We start from the raw sequence: 21,485 nt of genomic DNA on the forward strand, positions 1-21,485 counted from the left end.
AATGACCTGCTCTGTGAAAGATATTTAACACAATACAAAGAAAAGCCACAGACTTGGAAAAATTAAATACAAAACAAATATCTGGTAAAATACTTGTAAACAAAATACACAAACAATCCTTAAAACTGAACAATATGAAAACAAGCAATTAAAAAAACATCAAAAGACAATTGACAAAACAATATAAGTGGATGACAAATTAACATAAGGAAAAATGCTCAACATCATTTGTCATTAGGAAATTGCAAATTAAAACAATAGTGCAATGCCATTACACAACTATTAGAATGTCTAAAATCCCAAAACTAATGATATCAAATGCTGGCAAAGGTATAGGAAAACAGGAAATGCCATTCATATGTGATGGGAATTAAAAATAGTGAAGCTTTTTAGAAGACAAATTTGGAGATTCTAACTAAACTACATGTAAATTTATTATATGTTACACTATTCACACTTCTAAATATTTACTCAATTGATTTGTAAAGTGCCCAAACAAAAACTTGCACATGAATATCTATAGTAGGTTCATTTTTAATTACAAAAAGCTAGAAGTTAAACACAGTGTCCTTCAACAACTGAATTGATTTTTTAAAATGGTGGTAAATCCATAAAAGGAATTTTATTCAGTGACTTAAAAAATTAATGACCAAAACACAGAAAGATACAGACACACTTTAAATGCATGTTGTTAAGTGACAGAATCCAGTGAAAGGGCTATATGTGGTTCCAATTATACGACATTGTGGAGAAAACAAAATTGTAAGGATAATAAAAAGGATCAATGATTCTTGCTAAGTAGAATGAAGATCATGGTGAATAGGTAAAATGCAGGTTGTATTTTTAGGTCTGCGTAATAATTCCATATGATATGGTGGACACATGACATTATCATTGTCAAAACCCAGAGAACTCTGCAGCACAAAGGATGAACCAAATACATGCAAATTAATACAAACTTATTTAAGAGTCTAGGGGATACCAAAATGGAATGCAGCCTGTGACAAAAAGAAAATTCAACTGTATTACAAATCTGTGAAACAAACTTAGGAGGGTTATGGAGATCAGAATATAATAACCTTCATATTATAGGGATCCCAGAAGAGGAAGAAGAGAGAAAAGGGGGTAGAAAATTTGTTTGAAAAACTAATAGCTGAAAACTTCCCTAATCTAGGGAAGGAAACAGATAACCAGATCCAGGAGGTCAGAGAACTCCCATCAAAATAAACAAAAGCAGACCCATATCAAGATGTATTGTAATTAAATGGGCAAAATGTAGTGATAAAGAAAAACAAAACAAAACAAACAAACAAAAAAACAAGAAAAAAGGGAAAACCCATAAAGCTAGCAGATTTTTCAGCAGAAACTTTACAAGCTAGAAGGGAGGAATGATATATTCTCAGTACTGAATGGGAAAAATCTGTAGCTAAGAATACTCTGCCCAGCAAGGACATCATTCAGAATAGAAGGAGAAATAAAAAAATTTCTAGATAAACAAAAATTAAAGGAGTTCATGACCATTAAACCAGCCTCTCAAGAAATATTAAAGGGGAATCCTGAGGGGAAAGGAGAGATCAAAAGTGACAATATAAAGGCAATACAAAAGCAGTAATAATGAATATTAGTGGAAAAACTGAGTCAAGGAACCCACAAAATAAAATGACATAAAATATAACAATACATACATAATATGTGGAGAGGAGAGGAGGAAAGAATAGATTCAAACTTAAATGACCATCAATGTAATATAGACTGTTATATGCAAAACGGATTATATACAAACCAATTGCTCTGTTGTTGTTTTTTAATTTCCAATCCCAAACATTCATTTTTATATCTGGAAAAAAATTGATTTTGCTATTTAAATTTGTATCCTGTGACCCTTTATAATGTTTTTAATCCAGGTATTTGTTTATTTGTCAACCTTTTGGTTTTCTACATAGACAATGCCATCTGTGGTGAATAGTTTCAATTTTTATTATTTACTCTATATACACTTATTTCCTTTATGAACTAGCTAGGCTTTCCAGTATGATGTTGAATAGTAATGATTAAAAGGGACATCCTTGCCTTTTTTCCCCAGTATTAGGGAAAAAAAATTGTCCAGTTTGTCATCATTGTCATGTTAGCTGTAGGATTTTTGTGGAAGTTCTCTATCAACTTGAAGAAATTCCCCTCTATGTTCTACGTGTCAGATTTTGTAAAATGTCTTCTGTAACAATTGGTAAAAGCATATAAATTTCCTATAGTCTGTTGATGTGATGAATTACACTGATCAATTTCAGTTGTTGAAACTGCCTTGTATACCTGAATAAATTATCTTTATAAATATATATATATGGGATATTATTTGCAAATATTTGGCATCTATATACACAAGAGATTTGGGTATATAGTTTTCCTATCTGGTTATGTGATTTTTTGCTTTTTGGCTTTTAGGACCTTTTCATATTGAGTAATTTCAAAAAATTTTTTTCATGTTTTATTTATTTCTGAGAGACAGAGAAACAACATGAGCAGGGAAGGGTCAGAGAGAGAGGGAGATACAGAATCTGAAGCAGGCTCCAGACTCTGAGCTAGCTGTCAGCACAGAAGCCGGTGCAGGACTCGAACTCATGAACTGTGTGATTATGACCTGACCTGAAGTTAACTACTTAACCAAATGAGCCACCCAGGCGGCCCCCCCTTTTTAAAATTTTTAATACATACTGAGTAATTTCATATAAGATCTCTTTCTTTTATTTTCCAAAAGAGTAACTATAAAGGTTACCAAACTGTAAAGGTTACAGAACTCTACAGGTTTGGTATCATTTCTTCCTTAAATGTTTGGCAAAATTCACCAATAAAACCATCAATGACAGATTATTTCTTTTTTTTGAAAGGGTATTAATCATTGATTCAATGTCTTTAGTACATATGGCTTATTCATATTATTTTATCATTGTGTGAGTTGTGATAGTTTGTGTCCTTCAAGAAACTGGCCCATTTCATCTAAGTTATCAAATTTTAGAACATAGAGATGCGTATAGTTTTCCTTTATTATCCTTTTAATTTTCATAAAATCAGAGTAATGATCTTCTTCCATTCCTAATGTTGGAATTTATGTTTTCTTCATTTTTTTTTTATTAACCTCAATCAATAAACTGATACATTTATTGGTCTGTTCAAGGAACCAGCTAATGGTTATGTTGCTTTTCTCTATTGCTTTTCTACTTTCAATTCCATGGATTTCTGCTCTATGTTTTATTTATTTATTTATTTATTTTGATTATTGATTTGCTGCTGCTTCCTTCAGGTTTTACCTGTTTTCCCTTCCTAGTATCCTGAGGTAAAATAATAGATTATCAACTTTAGAATTTTTTTCCTATTATTATGTGTTTAATAGTATACTTTTTATCTAGTCACTGCTTTCCCTGCATCTTACAAATATCTATATTCACACTATTTTTTGAGTTTGTTTATTCTATTTATCTGATAGTACTCTTACTCAAATCACCATCCTTCACAGGATATTTGAAAATCTTCTTATTTTACCTTCATGTCATCATATGCCATCTTTAAACTATTCTGCATATAGAAAAATGCATTATCATTCAAATCACTTTACTCACTTCCTTAAAGATTAGTTATTTAATGACTGACTAATTTTTTGAGATAAATCCAAATCTCCATAACAGATATTTTAAGACCATTAATTAACAGATTTCTATATATTTATAACAACTCATCTTTTAGCATATTAAACTCTTTTTATTTTCTCTAATGTGTAATGATCATATTTGCTTGGGAGCTTAGTTACATGATGTATTCTCTAGTTGGAATACTTCTACAAAAGATTTTCTTTTTAAAACAATAAAACTCTTCCATTTCACAATTTAGACATTTAGTTCAGGTGCTCATCTCAAGTGATCTAAAAACATTCTGTGCTTTCTTTATATTATACAGCATTAATGTGAGGGCTTAATTATCTAAACAATGTGAGTTTCATGAAAGCAGAGTTAAGATTTCTATTACCTGTGCAGAACTAACCTTGAGAGCAGTCCCTGGTACACAGTAAGGATTCAAAAGAAGAATAAAATTTGACCATGATTTAATATCTTTACAGACAGAACATTCACACTATACCACAGAATACAATATATGGTAAAATAACATCATAATTTTAATAAGTAATTAAATTCAGCTTCAGAACTTTCGAGGTAATTACCTGGATAATTCTTTTTTTTCCCCTTTTTTTGAGTTTACCAATGAAATTGAAACATGGACATTATTAAAATAAAAACAAACTTTTAAGCAGCACTACATTTGGTTCTCCTTTACACTTTCTAAGTTGTAAGGAACACCCAAGATATGAATTCAACCCATCTTAGTAGGATCCCCATTTGAAGTGAGTTAAAACTGAACTATGACTAGAACTCCCTTGGTTATTAATTAACACAATACTAATCTGCTTCTCCAAATAATTATATAATTTTCTATAAAATTAGTTCAGGAGATGAACAGTATAATAAGATCTTTGTGTGTGTGTGTGTGTGTGTGTGTGTTTTTCTGTCACTTGATTTAATAATGTCTTTAAGAGGAGTCAACATGGTGGAGAAATAGGTGGGCTGAAGTTTCCTTCTCTCTCAAACACAGCAGTATTGAGGACAACAGACATGGAATTCCAGGAATCCGGGCTACAGAGTGACAGAAACATCTCCAGAGGCCTAGAGATAGCTTGGCAGGACAGAGGTGCATGCCTGCAAACTGGGAGAGATAAAGCAGACACCATGGGCATGGAGTGAGGAGGGAGCCCCTTCCATGGAGAGACAACAGGAAGAGAAAGAGAAGCTGTGGACGTGTGGGATTGTATTTGGACAGGAGGAAAACCTCTCCAAACCATGGACCAGGGAACAGAAAAATGGGAGAGAGCTTGCAAACAGCCTTAGGAATGATGATCCAGAGTTGGCTGACTTTCTCTGGACCACAGCTACCCCAGGGGGGGAGGGGCGGCCAGCCCTGGGATCAGTAGCCAGCTCATAGGTGCATTGGGAGAGTAATTCCCCTCCCTCTAGTGCTTTGGGAAGAAGGTATATTGCCACTCCAGGGATAACAGACCCTGCAGGCGCTAGCCAAAGGCCCTTTGTCAGCTGGACAGAGAGGTGCTACCCCATAACCAAGGTTCATAGAGTGGGATCCTTTAAGACATCAGGGTTTGAATCCCAGATGAGCACCTGGGAAGTGTGGGAGACTGTGGAGCAGGACAAACTAGCTGACTTGCGTCCACATGGGGCTGTGAAGGTTGCTTAAACAGTGTGGTTTGGGACAAACAGCCTCAGGGGGAAACTCTGGGAAATCGCTATTTTTCTCCCCATCACCAACACAGTGGGATTTCAGGGAAGAGGTCAGAAGGCCCCAAGTGGAGGCGGTGCCCTTTACATCAAACCCTACCTACCCCTCCATGTCTGGCAACTGCTATCTCCTGGAGAGACTGACACTGACGGAACGAGAGAGCCCCTCCTCCAGACCAGCACAGCCACCAGTTCCAAGGAACCAACAGACAACAGCCTGTCAGTTTGGCATTTTTCTGATGTTATTTTTTGGTTAATTCTTATTATATGTTTTTCTTTTCTTTTCCTTTATTTTCTTTAATCGCCTTTTCTTCTTTCTTCCCTTCTCTATTCCGGTTGTTGATTTGTTTAAGCAGGCATTTTTAATTTATTCTTTATGCACCTTTTCTGTATCTCTTTCTTTTTTTTTTCTTCTCTCTCTCTCTGTCTCTCTGCATTAAGCTATATAGTTTCACTGATTCTCTGTCCGGTGAATATTTTCCCCATCCCTGTTATTTCTCTTTTTATGTAATAAGGCTTCTTCTACCACTCTGCCCTCTTTTTAATTTTTTCCAGGGTTACTTCAACGAATAAATCAAAGCACTTTTGGTGGAAGGTCCAAACCACACAAGTAGGGAGATAAAGTAACCAGAGTCACAACAGAGAGCACACAACCCACTCCAAAAACACCTTCTGAAGGGCCAGACACTTGACACTGTATGACTTCTTTTTAATATACTCACAGGGGCAGGATACATAACAAGTTATTAAAACACATAAAAGACAAAAAACTACCCAAAATGACAAAATGGAATAATTCTCAGAAGCAATTCCAGGAAAAAATGATAGCCAGATAATTGCTAAAAATAGATATAAACTATATATCTGAATAATTTATAATAATTGTCATAAGACTAATAGCTGGGCTTGAAAAAAAGCATAGCATACAGTAGAGAATCTATTGCTACAGAGATCAAGGACCTAAGATATAGTCATGAAGAAATAAAAAAATGTTCTAAATGAGGTGCAAAATAAACTAGATGCAGTGACAGCAAGGATGAGGGAGCAAAGGGGAAAACAAATCAAATAGAATCTAAAATTATAGAAAATGATGAATCTGAAAAAAAGATAGGAAAATGCTAGACTACCGCGAAGAATTAAAAACTTAAGTGATTCAATGAAACATAATATCCATATAATAGGAGTTCCAGAAGAAGAAAAAGACTAGAAAGACAGGGGCAGAAGGTTTATTTAAACAAAATATAACAGAACTTCACTAATCTGGGAAAAGAAGCCGACATCCAAGTCCAGAAAGCACAGAGAACTCCCTTAAGAATCAAAAAGAACAGGTCAACTCCATGGCATACCATAGTGAAACCGGCAAATTAAAAGATAAAGAGAGAATTCTGAAAGCAGCTAGAGACGTACAGGTCTTGACCTACAAGGGTAGACATAAAATGGGAATAGCACACCTGTCCACTGAAACATGGCAGGTCAGAAGGGAAATATTTAATGTGCTGAATAGGAAAAACATGCAGCCCGAAATCCTTTATCCAGCAAGGCTGTCATTCAGAATAGAAGGAGAGATAAAGGCTTTCCTAGACAAACAAAAACTAAAGGATTTCATGACCGCTAAACAAGACCTGCAGTAAATACTATGGGGGACTCTATGACTGGAATGCTGTAATGACTACAAAAGACAGAGACATCGCCACAATCAAGAAGCTGACAAATAAGACAATGGTACTAAATCTATATCTTTCAATAATCACTCTGAATGTAAATGGGCTAAATGTCCCAATCAAAGGGAATGGGTATCAGAATGGATAAAAAGCCAAGATCCACATCCTCATGCTGTGTAGAAGCAATTCATTTTAGACTTACGAAAACCTGCAGATTGAAAATGAGGGGATGGAGAACCATCTGTCATGCTACTGCAAGTCAGAAGAAAGCTGGTGTAGCCATACTTTTATCAGACAAACTACATTATAAACTAAAGACTGTAATAAGAGATGATGAAAGGCATTCTATAATTAAGGGGTCTATCCATCAAGAAGAGCTGACAATTATAAATGTTTATGCCCCCAACTTGTATACCCAAATATGTAAATCAGTTAATCATAAACATAAGCAATCTTATTGATAATAATATGGTAATATAGGTGACTTTAATACTCCACTTACAACAATGGACATATCATATAGGCAGAAAATCAATACAGAAATAATGGTCTTGAATAATACACTGGACCAGATGGACCTGAGAGATATATTCAGAACTTATCATCCAAAAGCAGCAGAATACACATTCTTCTAGAATGCACATGGACATTGTCTAAAATAGATCACATACTGGGTCACAAAACACTCTCAGTAAGTATAAAAGGATTGAGATTATACCATGCTTACTTTCATATCACAATGCTTTGAAACGTGAAATCAACCACAAGAAAATATTTAGAAAGCCTACAAATGCATGGAGGTTAGAGAATATCCTAGTAAAAATGAGTGGGTCAACCAGGCAATTAAGGAAGAAATTAGAAAAATATATGGAAGCAAATGAAAATGAAAACATGACAAACCAAACCCTTTGGGATGCAGCAAAGGCAGTCCTAAGAGGAAAATACATTGCAATCCAGGCCTATATCAAGAAAAAAGAAAAATACCAAATACAGAACCTGACCTCACACCTAAAGGAAGTAGAAGCAGACCAGCAAAAAAAACCCCAAAGTCAGCAGAAGAAAATAAATAATAAACAAAAGAGAGGAAATAAATGATATAGGACCAAAACAAACAAATAAAAACAGTAGAACATATCAATGAATCTAAGAGCTGGTTTTTTGAAGCAATAAACAAAATTGATAACCCCTCAGGAATACTTTTTAAAAAGAAATGAAAGAGAACCCAAATAGATAAAATCACAAACGAAAGAGGAGAGATCATGACCAACACCACAGAAATAGAATTATTAGAGAATACAATGAAAAATTATGTGCCAACAAATTGGACAATCTGGAAGAAAAGGAAAAATTCTTAGATACCCACACACTACCAAAACTCAAAAGAAAAGAAATAGAAATTTGAACAGACTCACAACCAGCAAAGAAATTAAATCAGTTATCAAAAATCTCTGAAAAAAATAAGAATCCTAGGCCAGATGGTTTCCTAAGGTAATTCCACCAGCCAGAAATTTAAAGCAGAGTTAATACCTATCCTTCTCAAACTGTTCCAAAAAAATAGAAACGGAAGGACAGCTTTCGGACTCATTCTATGAAACCAGAATTATGCTGATTCCCAAACCAGACAGGACCCTATTAAATAGGAGAATGATGAGCCAATATCCTTGATGAATATGGATGCAAAAATTCTCAACAAAATACTACCCAATTGAATACATCAGTATATTAAAAAATTATTCAACATTTCAAGTGGGATTTATTCCTGAGCTTCAGGGTTGGTTCAATATTTGCAAATCAATCATTGTGATATATCACATCAATAGAAGAAAGGATAAGAACCATATGATCCTGTCAATAGATGCAGGAAAGAACATTTGATAAAATTCAGCATCATTTCTTAATAAACACCTTCAAGAAACTCAGGATAGAAGGAACATACCTTAACATCATAATGATCATATATGGAAAGCCCACAGCTGATATTATCCTCAAAGGGGAAATACTGAGAGCTTTCCCCCTGAGATCAGGAAAACAACAAGAATGTTCAGTCTCATCACTGTTGTTTAACATAGTGTTGGAAGTCCTAACCTCACCAATCAGACAACAAAAGGAAATTAAAGACATTCAAATTGGCAAAGAAGTCAAACTTTCACTTTTTGCAAATGACATGACACTCTACATGGAAAACCTGAAAGACTCTTCCAAAAAACTCCTAGAACTAATACACAGATTCACTAAAGTCACAGGACACAAAATCAATTTAAAGAAATCAGTTGCATTACTAGACACCAATAATGAAACAACAGAAAGAGAAATCAAGGAATTGATCCCATTTACAATTCCACCAAAAATCATAAAATACCCAAGACTAAACTTAACCAAAGATGTGGAAGATCTCTATGCTGAAAACTATAGAAAACTTATGAAAGAAATTGAAGAAGACACAAAGAAATGGAAAAACATTCCATGTGCATAGATTGGAAGAACAAATGTTGTTAAAATGTCAATATTACCCAAAAGCAATCTACACATTCAATGCAAACTCAATCAAAATTGCACCAGCATTTTTCTCAGAGCTAGAACAAATAATCCTAAAATTTGTATGGAACCACAAAAGACCCCAAATAGCCAAATTAATGTTGAAAAAGAAACCCAAAGCAGGAGATATCACAATTCCAGACTTTAGCCTCTACTACAAAGCAATAATTATCAAGACAGTATGGTGTTGACATAAAAACAGACACACAGACCAATGGACTAGAACAGAGAACCCAGAAATGGAGCCACAAATATATGGCCAACTAGTCTTTGACAAAGCAGGAAAGAGTATCCAATGAAAGAAACACAGTCTCATTAGCAAATGATGCTGTGAGTACTGGACAGCAACATGCAGAAGAATGAAACTAGACCACTTTCTTACACCATACACAAAAATAAACTGAAAATAGATGGACTTAAATGTGAGACAGGAAACCATCAAAACCCTAGAAGAGAAAACAGGCAACAACCTCTTTGTCCTTGGCCACAGCAACTTCTTATTTGACCTGTCTCCAAAGGCAAGAGAAATATAAGCAAAAATGAACTATTGGGACCTCATCAAGATAAAAAGCTCCTGCACTACGAAGGAAACAGTCAAACTCAAAGGCAACCAATGCAATGGGAGAAGATATTGCAAATGACATATCAGATAAAGGGTTAGTATCCAAAATATATTTAAAAAATTTACCAAACTCAACACCCAAAAAACAAATAATCCAGTGAAGAAATGGGCAGAAAACATGAAAAGACATTTTTTCAAAGAAGACATCCTTATGGCCAACAGAGACATGTAAAGATGCTCAATATCACTCATCATCAGGGAAATACAAATCAAAAGCACACTGAGATATCACCTCACACAAGTCACAGTGGCTAAAATTAACAACTCAGGAAACAATAGATGATGGTGAGGATGTGGAGAAACAGCACCCTTCTTATCCTCTTGTGGGAATGCAAAATGGTGTAGCCTCTCTCGGAAACAGTGTGGAAGTTCCTCAAAAAATTAAAAATAGAATTACCCTACAACCCAGCAATAGCATTGCTAGAAATTTATTCAAAGGATATAGGAATGCTGATTCATAAGAGCACATGTACCCCAATGTTTATAGCAGCACTATCAACAATATCCAAATTATGGAAATAGTCCAAATGTCCATCAACTGACAAATGGATAAAAATGTGGTATATACATATACAACAGAATACTACTCAGCAATGGGAAAGAATGAAATATTTCCATTTACAAGATGGAACTGGAGGGTATTATGCTAAGTGAAATAAGTCAGTCAGAGAAAGACAGTTATCATATGTTTTCACTCATATTTAGAATTTGAGAAATTGAACAGAAGATCATGGGGGAATGGAAGGGGTAAAATAGTTTCAAAGAGAGAGGGAGGCAAACCCTTATTGTTTATACAGAGAACACATCGAGGGTTGATGGGGAAGGGTGAAAGGGAGGGGAAAATAGGTGATGGGCACTGAGGAGGGCACTTGTTAGGATGAGAACTAGGTGTTGGATGTAAGCGATGAATCATGGGAATCCACTCCTGAAGTCAAGAGCACACTGTATACAATGTCTAGCAAACTTGACAATAAATTGTATTAAAACAATTTTTAAAGCACAGGAAAAAATGGTTTCTTTAAATGGATCTCTGTGTGATTTATGAAAAAGTTCAGGCTTCCAGTGACTAAACTTAAAAGTTTTTTTCCTTGTAAACCTAAGAGTACTAAGACATACAACTTCTTGGCCTCTTTCCCAATAATGGATTTTGACTTTCAATACTGATTTTATTGTTAAAAATATTTACTTAGCTCTTAAATATTTTAAGTTTCATAGTTTTAAGTTTTCATTAAGATGAAGTCAAAATGGTAATTATGTGATTGTATTACTCACACTGATACATGCTGAATATTTTCCTTCTTTGTATCTCCTATATCTTTGGTACAATTATTTTTGGTAATTTTCTTAAGATAGTCTATAATTATTTTGACTTGATACTATTCACATTTTGTTTATTCCTTCTATATTTAACAAACCTATATATATATTTTTTTTTTTCAGATACTGTTCTGGGAGTTAATAATAGTGAACTAAGGAGATGTGACTTTTCCTCCAAATACACCTTATATTCTCTAATACAGATACCAAGAAAGTGATTAAAGTAAAATATTTATCTACTGTAACATATTTTAACTCCTCCACTTACAAAAGATTAAAAGAGTGATTTTTCAAAAGAAAAAGAGAAAAAGAAAACAGAAGAAAAGAAAGTGGAGTTTTCTGGAAATTTTAGTCTTCCTTTCTTGAGATCAGTGATAACTAAAAATGTAGTGAACCTGNACATTTCTGAAAGCTTGACTTTTCCTTGAAATAAAATTTTAAATTTAATTTCCTTATTTTAAATAAATTCTACGTCTACTAGAACCTTATTCTGTATCTTTAAATTTGATATAACCAAAAATATTACGTTATGATAGCTCTGTTTTTGATCGTCACATAATAATGAAAAGGACTAGCAGCTTTTTCATCATCTAGCTAAAACATTTTACACCAAACCCCATTGATCAACCAAAGCAGCAATAGAAGAAAATTAGTTTATATCTCTACTTATAACTCTAAGGACTAATCTATAACTTTATTATTACAATTCTCTGCTGGGTAGACTTTACATTTGCGCAATCCATTTGATTTAAACTTCAGTTGCCAAGTGCCTCATTCCAAACTGCATAACTCTAAATTGTTTTACTGATATTGCACATGCTTTTAAATTTCTTTACTTGTTTCTGATAGGCTTTTGAATTGGTTTTGAGAAGGATTACATTTGTTACAGTATTAATGTTATTCTTGAATACCCTGATTATGTTAAGTGCTTCATAATATATTTTATTGTCATTAGGAAATAAAAAAATATTAGCCCTTTGAGCAGAGAATGGCAAAAGTTAGAGTCTGGCAGTGTGGAAAATAATATTGATATTTTTTGCTATTGTTGTTATAGGGGTCATTGAAAGTGACTTATTTTGCTCAACATGGAATTAACTTGTTACTGAACCAGTTTGTGAATTACTTCTCATAGGTTTTCTAGCAATAGATAAGTATGCACTGAGGCATATACAAAAAAAAATTGTAGAAGATAATTCACACTGGAAAATACAGTGGGATTACCCTCTACTTTGAGACCATTTCTTAGCACAAAAGAGGGAGAGAGAGAGAGAGAGCGCTATTGACTTCTCTCAAAAAAAGAATGTTTATTTGTTGGTCTCTTTAGTTGTTCACTGTTGAAAAACTAGGGGTAATTATTTTTCACTGGGTGACTGGCCAATCAGCATTTATTTATTTACTTCCTATAAGAACTGCCAGAAGAAATCTAAGGGATAAAAGTATTTACAGAAAAGTTCTAATGGTTTAATGTGGGAATTTGAAACTCCAACTCCTCCACATAAACAAGGAATTAAAATAGACACTTGTTTTGTCATATTTATTTATGGTTAAATGCCTAAGGGCACACTCTACTTTCTATCCTTTAAAAACAAACGGTCTTCCAAGGGATAAATGGAAGAATAAGGTGTGAGAGAGATATATGTATGTATCTCTCTCTCTACATATATGATATACATACCCATATACACGTACACAGTGGAATATAATTAAATTAAATTAAATTAAATTAAATTAAATTAAATTAAATTAAATTAAAAAGGAGGAAATACTGNAAATACTGCCACTTGAAACAACATGGATAGAACTTGGAAGCATCATGCCAAGTGAGGTAAGTCGGACAAAGAAAGACAAATGCCGTGTGATACCACTTATGTGTGTAATCTATACAATTCACACTTATAAACACAGAGAGTAGAATGGCAGTTACCAGTGTCTGGGGACTGGTGTAATTGGGCAAATGTTGTGTATGTGTACAAACTTCTTGCAACTACTAGGTAAATAAGTCCTGGACATCTAATGCATAGCATAGAGATTATAGTCAACAAATATCATATAAACTGCACAGTTACTAGGAGGGAGGCCAGATTTAATTGTTTTCACATTTCAGACATAAGAGAAATGATAATTAAGTAAGGTGATAGAGACATTAACTAATACTTCGCTAGTAATCATATTGCAAATATTAAAGTATCAAATCAACATGTTGTACACCTTAAATTTACAGAATGTTATGTGTTATTTACTCTCAAAAAACAGAGGACGATAACAACAAAAAACCTTTTTTAAATCTTTTTAAATGTTTATTTTTGTTTTCTTTTTTAATTTTTAAATTTTTTTTAAATTTATATCTGAGATAGAGAGAGAGACAGTGCGAGCAGGGTAGGGTCAGAGAGAGAGGGAGACACATACTCTGAAGCAGGCTCCAGGCTCTGAGCTAGCTGTCAGCACAGAGCCCGACACGGGGCTCAAACCCAGGAACTGTGAGATCATGACCTGAGCTGAAGTTGGACACTTAACCAACTGAGCCACCCAGGTGCCCCATAATGTTTATTTATTTTTGAGAGAGAGGAGGAGCACAAGTGGGGAAGGGATAGAGAGACAAAAGGACACAGAACCCAAAGCAGGCTCCAGACTGAACTGTCAGACAGAGCCGGATGTGGGACTCAAACTCACAAGTAGTGAGATCATGTCTGAGCCGAAGTTAGACACTTAACCAATTGAGCCACCCAGGTACTCCAAAAAACCATCTTCTATATTTATTTTTGAGAGAGAGGAAGAGCACAAGTGGGGAAGGGATAGAGAGACAGAAGGACACAGAACCAAAGCAGGCTCCAGACTGAACTGTCAGACAGAGCCGGATGTGGGACTCAAACTCACAAGTAGTGAGATCATGTCTGAGCCGAAGTTAGACACTTAACCAATTGAGCCACCCAGGTACTCCAAAAAACCATCTTCTATATTTATTTTAATTATTTATTTATTCTGAGAGATGGCCTGAGTGGGGGAGGGGCAGAGAGAAAGGAAGAGAGAGTCCCAAGCAGGCTCCAAGCTGACAGTGTGGAGCCGGACACAGGGCTCAAACTCATGAACCCCTGAGATTATGACTTGAGCCGAAACCAAGTCGGATGCTTAACCGATTGAGCTACTCAGGCACCCCTCTTCTATATCTTACCATGATCAACTTTTACGGCTGTGTATTGTGAACTGCCTTAGCCTTCTCAATAGGCCTACAGTTATTTGAAATGTTACACCATTTTTTTCTTGTCTCTAAATTTCCACATATCTTATGTGCAAACTAATAAAATCAGTTGGGGATCTAAAACTATTAATGAGCTTTAACACCTACTTCAAATATACTGTTGTCATGTTGCTACCAGTACATCAATGGTTTGGCACAGTGTTTAAGGGCACGGGGTCTGGGTCAGATTGCTTTGGTTTGAATTCTGACTCAGTCAGTTAATAGCTATGAGATCTAGGGCAAATCACTTATACTTGTAAAGCTTCAGTTCTCTCATCTGTGAAAGGAGGGTAATGATATTTAATTCAAAGGATTTTTGGAGATTAAATGCAATAATGCATGAAAAGTATTCAGTATGGTGTGAGAATAATATGTTAAGTATTTAACAATTGTAAGCAATTATTGTCATTAACTATCATCCAATATACAATTAGCAATAACTAAAACACTGAAGGAGAGAATTATTCTCCATACCAATAGTGACTAAGTATATAGAGAACTGTATGTCCCTCATGTATACGGATTAACCAGAATAATTTCAAAACACTGCACTTTTACCCATAAGAATCAAACACTGAACATTAGTCATGCAATAACTTTTAGATTTAAGTATAATAAATACAATTACATATTGTCATGGGCAAGACTTTTTCTTTTATTTTTAATTTTTTAATATTTTATTTATTTCTGAGAGAGAGAGAGAGAGACAGCGTGAGCAGGGGAGGATCAGAGAGACAGGGAGACACAGAATCCGACACAGGCTCCAGGCTCTGAGCTAGCTGTCAGCACAGAGCCTGACGTGGGGCTTGAACCCACGAACCGTGAGATCATGACCTGAGCCAAAGTCAGACGCTTAACCGACTGAGCCACCCAGGCACCCCAAGACTTTGTCTAATTTTTAAATTTTTTTTTGCATTTTAAGATAGATGCTGCCTTTGTTTACTTCTGTTCTAGAGTTCTAAGTTTTATAGATATATCTTTAAAATTCAAATGAACATGTAAAATGAATCAATGGAAAATGGAGAAGCAAATTGACACTGGTGGGATAATTAGAATGTGTGAATCACAGAATTAAGTTATTAGCCTGTATTATTTCAATGAACTTCAACACCATCTAGGTCTTATTGGTATTATCCTCATACTTACAGAGGGGAAAAAGGAGGCTTGGACTGGATAAATAGCTCACCCTCAATCACAAACTGGTATAATACTGCTTCAAAAACAAATATTTGCTATGTAAATGTTGTGACAAAAATATGTTGTGATATAGTTAAGATTTCCAAAAGAAAATGAATATTTTTATAATCTTTATGTTAAATGCATAAAAATAATGATTATTTTGGTAAGCTTTAGAACACTGAGAATGGCAGTGGTGAATTTGAATTTAATTCTAGAAAAAGGTTATCAAACTGTTTTTCTTTAAAGAATCAGATAGTAAATATTTTAGGCTTTGCATGCAGTATGTTTCTGTGGTATATTCTTCAATTGTGTATATGTACGTGTGTGTGTTTTTGTGTGTCTGTGTGTGTGCGTGTGTGTGCGTTTACAATGCCTCAAATACGTAAAAAACATTCTTAACTGTAAAACACATGAAAAGAATCTGTTAGTTGGATTATCTCTGTGTGATATTGTTTGCTAAGTCCCGGTCCAGAAGAAAATTAATTTTCAACCATTTATTACAATGCAAGTACTTGGAGGAATGAGCAGAGACATGAGATATTCTGAAATGGAAGTATGGAATAATAGTGACTAAATTGTATAATATTTTAGTATTGAATTCAAATATGTTAGCATATAAATTACATATTTTATATATGAAACAAATTAAAATGGTTTATAATTCCATCTTATATAAAGGGCATTGTTCTTTTGAATATGTGTATTTGGAAAGAGTTACATATACCTAGTTACTGATACCTTTATGTTAGAAAAATGTTATCTTGATTTTCTGTCATATTGCTTTTACCAAGTGGTTTTTGCTTTGTTTTAAGGATCATTATAAATTAATGCTAAACAAAGATATTGTGTCTCATAATATCTTATGCTAAAAAATAACAAATGAAAGAAAATTTAACAAACAGCCTAATGTATTTAAATGTTTTAAAATTCTATAGGAATCTGATATGCTTCTTTCTTGGAATAATGCTGATTTTGTTATTGATCATATTACCTCTTTTATTTATGAAACAGGAAGCTCTAATTCTGATTGGCAGACCACTACTAGTTACTCTTATGATCACATTTGTATACTTACTTTATTTATACATATATTTGAAAATAGTTTTTGAGAAAATATTTCATATCACACTTTATGTCAGGCACCATAAAAGGCAATGGGTATATTATAGTGGGGGAAATAAGCAATTAAATAAACAAATACATTTTATTGCATTGTGAAAGAGAATACAGGAGTTAGTACAATGCTATGTATATTTCAGGAACGTGAGGGGTGAATGAATTGTAAAGAGCTGAAACTGGCCGGATAAGAAGCCTCCAGATGAAGGACTACTTTAATAATAAATTGTGCTTTACACCAAGAAAAATGATTTAATGGTAGGTATTAAAAGAGGCTGTCAGAGGCGCCTGGGTGGCTCAGTCCATTAAGCATCTGACTTCGGCTCAGGTCATGATCTCACAGTTTGTGAGTTCAAGCCCTGCATTGGGCTTTGTGCTGACAGCTCAGGCCCTGGAGCCTGCTTTGAATTCTATATCTCCCTCTCTCTAGCCCCTCTCTTACTCGCGCTCTGTCTCTCTCCAAAGTAAACATTAAAAATAAATAAATAAATAAATAAATAAAATGGCTGTTTTAAAACAATAAAACAGCNTGCACAGTTTATTAGACTGGTCATCTGTACAGACTCTTGCAATTCATTGAAACTGGAACACTGGAGAAAGATATTGTTTTGAGGTTAATTATGTTGAGCTTTTAGTGTCTGTGGGGTATCCAATGGAGGTAGCCTGGAAGACAGGCACATATTCATGTCTGATACTCAACACAGAAGTATTTCAAGGAAGATAGATGTTAGGGAACATCCAGCATATGGTGGATATTACAATCACAGAATTGGTTAATTATATCTCTGAGAAGAGAAGGAAGCAATGAGAAATAACAGTATCTTTTATAAACATCTCATACAATTACATATATAACATAATATATAATATACATAATACATGTTATATATATTTTATACTGCTTCAAATATTCTTCATTTTACATGGTGTTGTATATATTTTGGTAAAATGGTTTCTTACTGAATTATTTACAAAATAAGAAAACAAACAGGAAAACAGCAATACACTGCATGTAAAGTACTTAGTCATAAGAGTTTCATGAACTGCTTGGAGAACAGGATTATTGCCGTACTAAAGCCCTGGCGGCATATGTAGGGGGACATGCAGGGATATACTCAATTAAGATAACCATATACATCAAAACAGTGCTTGGTTTTAAAAAAACAAAAAAACAAAAAAAAACAGACACATCAGGGGCTCCTGAGTGGGTCAGTAGGTTAAGCGTTCAATTCTTGATTTTGGCTTAGGTCATGATCTCGTGATTTGTGAGTTTGAACCCCGTGTTGGGCTGTGCACTGACAGTACAGAGACATCCTGCCTGGGATTCTCTCTCTCTCCCTCTCTCTATCTGTCCCTCCCCTGCTCATGCTCTCTCTCTCTCTCAAAAGAAATAAATAAAAATTCTAAAAAAATCTCAAAAACCAGACACTTCATCAAGTTGAAATATTTATATAACTTTCATTGCAGCTTTGAGTAACATTCAAAATAAATAACAGTCTGGGACTTAAAAAATCATAAGTGAAAGTTAGAAAGAAATGTCAATATTTCAATAAGACCCATGCTATAGAAAATAATATGAAAGAAGCCAGAATGAGATCATTGTGAAGAAAATGTCATGCTAAGATGAGTGTTTGTTCTATATTCTGATCACTTAAAGTTAGCTTACTGGAGCCAAGCATTGAAAGAACACAATCTAATGAAAAACATGGTATATTATAAAATCAAAGCCAATAGTTTGAATGAAAGTTTTGTATAACAGGAGAATTTAAATCTATAATTTTCCCTCCCCTAAATGAGACCTACATTTTCTTTCAGTTTTCCCTAAATATTTGGCTTTTCATTGATTTTTTTAAATAATAGGATTGTTTTCATAAACTAATAGAAAACTGTATTGACAGAGCTTATTTCTGATCTTTCTATTATAACCACGAGAGGTGATCATTATTTTAAAAATATGTAAAAATTAGTTTAAAAATTTTTAAGTTTATTTATTGATTTTGTGAGGGGAGAGAGAGCACAAGCTGCGGAGGGGCAGAGAGAAGTAGAGACAGAATCCTATAATCACACTACAAGGGATTACTTACACTATTGTATTTCTTCAATACATATTTATTCCAAATGAAGTATTTTTGATGACTATAATATGTCAAATAATTACTGTGTTTTAAAAATTTAGCAGTTGGATAATATTTCATAGCATGGAGAGTCAACAACTGATTGAACTACTTCTTGTAATGGACATTTTTTTCTAGGTTTGTTTAAATATTGCAAGTAGTGATAAAATAAATATTATTAAATATGTACCTTGGTGCATTTGTTTATATGAGGGATATCAAAAGTTAACTTTTAGAATCATATATTAATACTTTTTAAAGTATAATTAATACTGCCAAATAATATTCCAAAAATGTTATAGCAATAAATAATCCTTGTAGTTGAGCTGTCAGCACAGAGCCCAATGCAGGACTCGAATCCACAAGTCATGAGATCATGACCTGAGCCAAAGTTGGATGCCCACCCGACTGAGACACTCAGGTGCCCCTCATCCATTTTAAATTTGTTTTTGTGCATAGTGTAAGAAAGTGATCCAGATTCATTCTTCTGCATGTCACTGTCGAATTTTCCCAACACCATTTGCTGAAGAAACGGTCTTTTTTCTATTGGATACACTTTCCTGCTTTGTCGAAGATTAGTTGGCTATACATTTGTGGGTCGATTTCTGGGTTTTCTATTCTGTTACATTGATCTATGTGTCTGTTTTTGTGCCAGTAACACTGCCTTGATGACTAAGGCTTTGTAATATAGCTTGAAATCTGGAATCATGATGCCTCTGGCTTTGCTTTTCAAGATTGTTTTTACTAGATTAATTTTGGCTGAAATAATTAATCTTGTTATATATTTAGTTTGTTTCATTTTATTTCTTGTTCAACTTTAAACTGAAATTAGGAATGACTATTGTTTACTTTGTATGATTATTAGCATCCTGTGGAACAATGATTCAGTTTTATATCTGTGGAACAATCATAAGTTTTATATACTTTGTTCATTTAAAAGCATATGTTGATATATTTCTTAAATTGAAACAGCCTTGCTCTGCTGTACTTGTACATATTCTAAGCATATGCTTTTGAATTTAAATTTTATTTAATGATATTTTCTTTGTAACTATTATATCTAAGAAAACTTTTATCAACATATGTTGAGATGTTTTGCCATTAAATGTAATACCTTTGATTTTCACATCAACTAAAATGAAACCATCTTCTTTCCATCTCAATAAAAAAATTTAAACACAGTATTTTAAATAATTAAAGAATTTGTGTTATGTGTAAAAAAAGATGTCTTAAGGTGAAACATTAAGTCTACAGGAAGAAAGAGATATTTTATATGTCATGGGCTAATTTGTATCACCCTCAAAACTGAAGTAATATGTTGAAGTAATAACCTTCAGTTATTCAGTATCTCAGAATGTAACTGTATCAGCAGATAGTCTTTAATAAGTTAATTAAGTTAGCATGAGGTCATTAAAGTGAGTCCCAATTTAATATGATTGGCACCTTCAGAAGAAAAGATTAGGACACAGACACCTGAAGACCATGAGAAGACAGATGGAAAACAATCTACAAATAAAAGGGAGAGATCAGAAAAGGCAACCCTTGTCATACCTTGATGTGTGACATCTAGCCTCCAGAATCATGACAAAATAAATTAAATTTGTTTATGTTACCCAGTCTGTGGTATTTTTTTTTGTGGCAGGCCTAGCAAAATAATACAAAATAATTTTTAAACTAAGCATTAATTTAGTTTTGATCCATTGAATACCTAAAATGCCTTATAATTTTTTGTGAAAAATTTATTTTTTAGAATAGTTTTAGGTTCATAGAAAAATTTAGGGGATGGCACAGAAGTTTCCCATATAATCACTGCTCTCCACATGCAAAGTCTGCCCCATTATCAACATCTCTTTCAGAATGGTACAACTGCTGAAACTATATAAATACATCGTGATCACTTAAAATTCAGTTTATATTCAAGTTTATTCTTGGTTTTGTACATTCTATGCATTTGGACAAATATATAATGAATGTATTCATCACATGGTATCATTCAGAGTATTTTCACTGCCTTAAAAATCCTCTGGGGGCGCCTGGGTGCCTCAGTCGTTTAAGCGTCCAACTGCGGCTTAGGTCGTGATCTCACGGTTTGTGGGTTCAAGCCCCGCGTCGGGCTCTGTGCTGACAGCTAGCTCAGAGCCTGGAGCCTGTTTTGGATTCTGTGTCTCCCTCTCTCTCTGACCCTCCCCTGCTCACACTGTCTCTCTCTCTCTCAGAAATAAATAAAACACTAAAAAAAAATCCTCTGTGTTCTGCCTATTCATCTCTCCCTATTGCTCCAATGCCTGGCAACCACTATTGTTTCTACTGTCTCCATAGTTTGCTTTTTCTAGAAGTCATACAGTTGGAATCATAAAATATGTGTCCTTTTCAGAT

The 21,485-nt window shown here is 34.1% G+C and overlaps 1 non-coding gene across 1 annotated transcript; it reads right to left on the reverse strand.

Annotated features, from left to right (window-relative positions):
- Window positions 1-15,491: 15,491 nt before the first annotated feature.
- TRNAQ-UUG (transfer RNA glutamine (anticodon UUG)) lies at window positions 15,492-15,576 on the reverse strand. The gene has a single exon. It is a non-coding gene; the product is annotated as a tRNA-Gln (tRNA).
- Window positions 15,577-21,485: the final 5,909 nt, after the last annotated feature.

This window comes from Crocuta crocuta, unplaced genomic scaffold, assembly GCF_008692635.1.
Source record: "Crocuta crocuta isolate KB4526 unplaced genomic scaffold, BGI_CrCroc_1.0 scaffold33, whole genome shotgun sequence".
NCBI classification, from domain to species: Eukaryota; Metazoa; Chordata; class Mammalia; order Carnivora; family Hyaenidae; genus Crocuta; species Crocuta crocuta.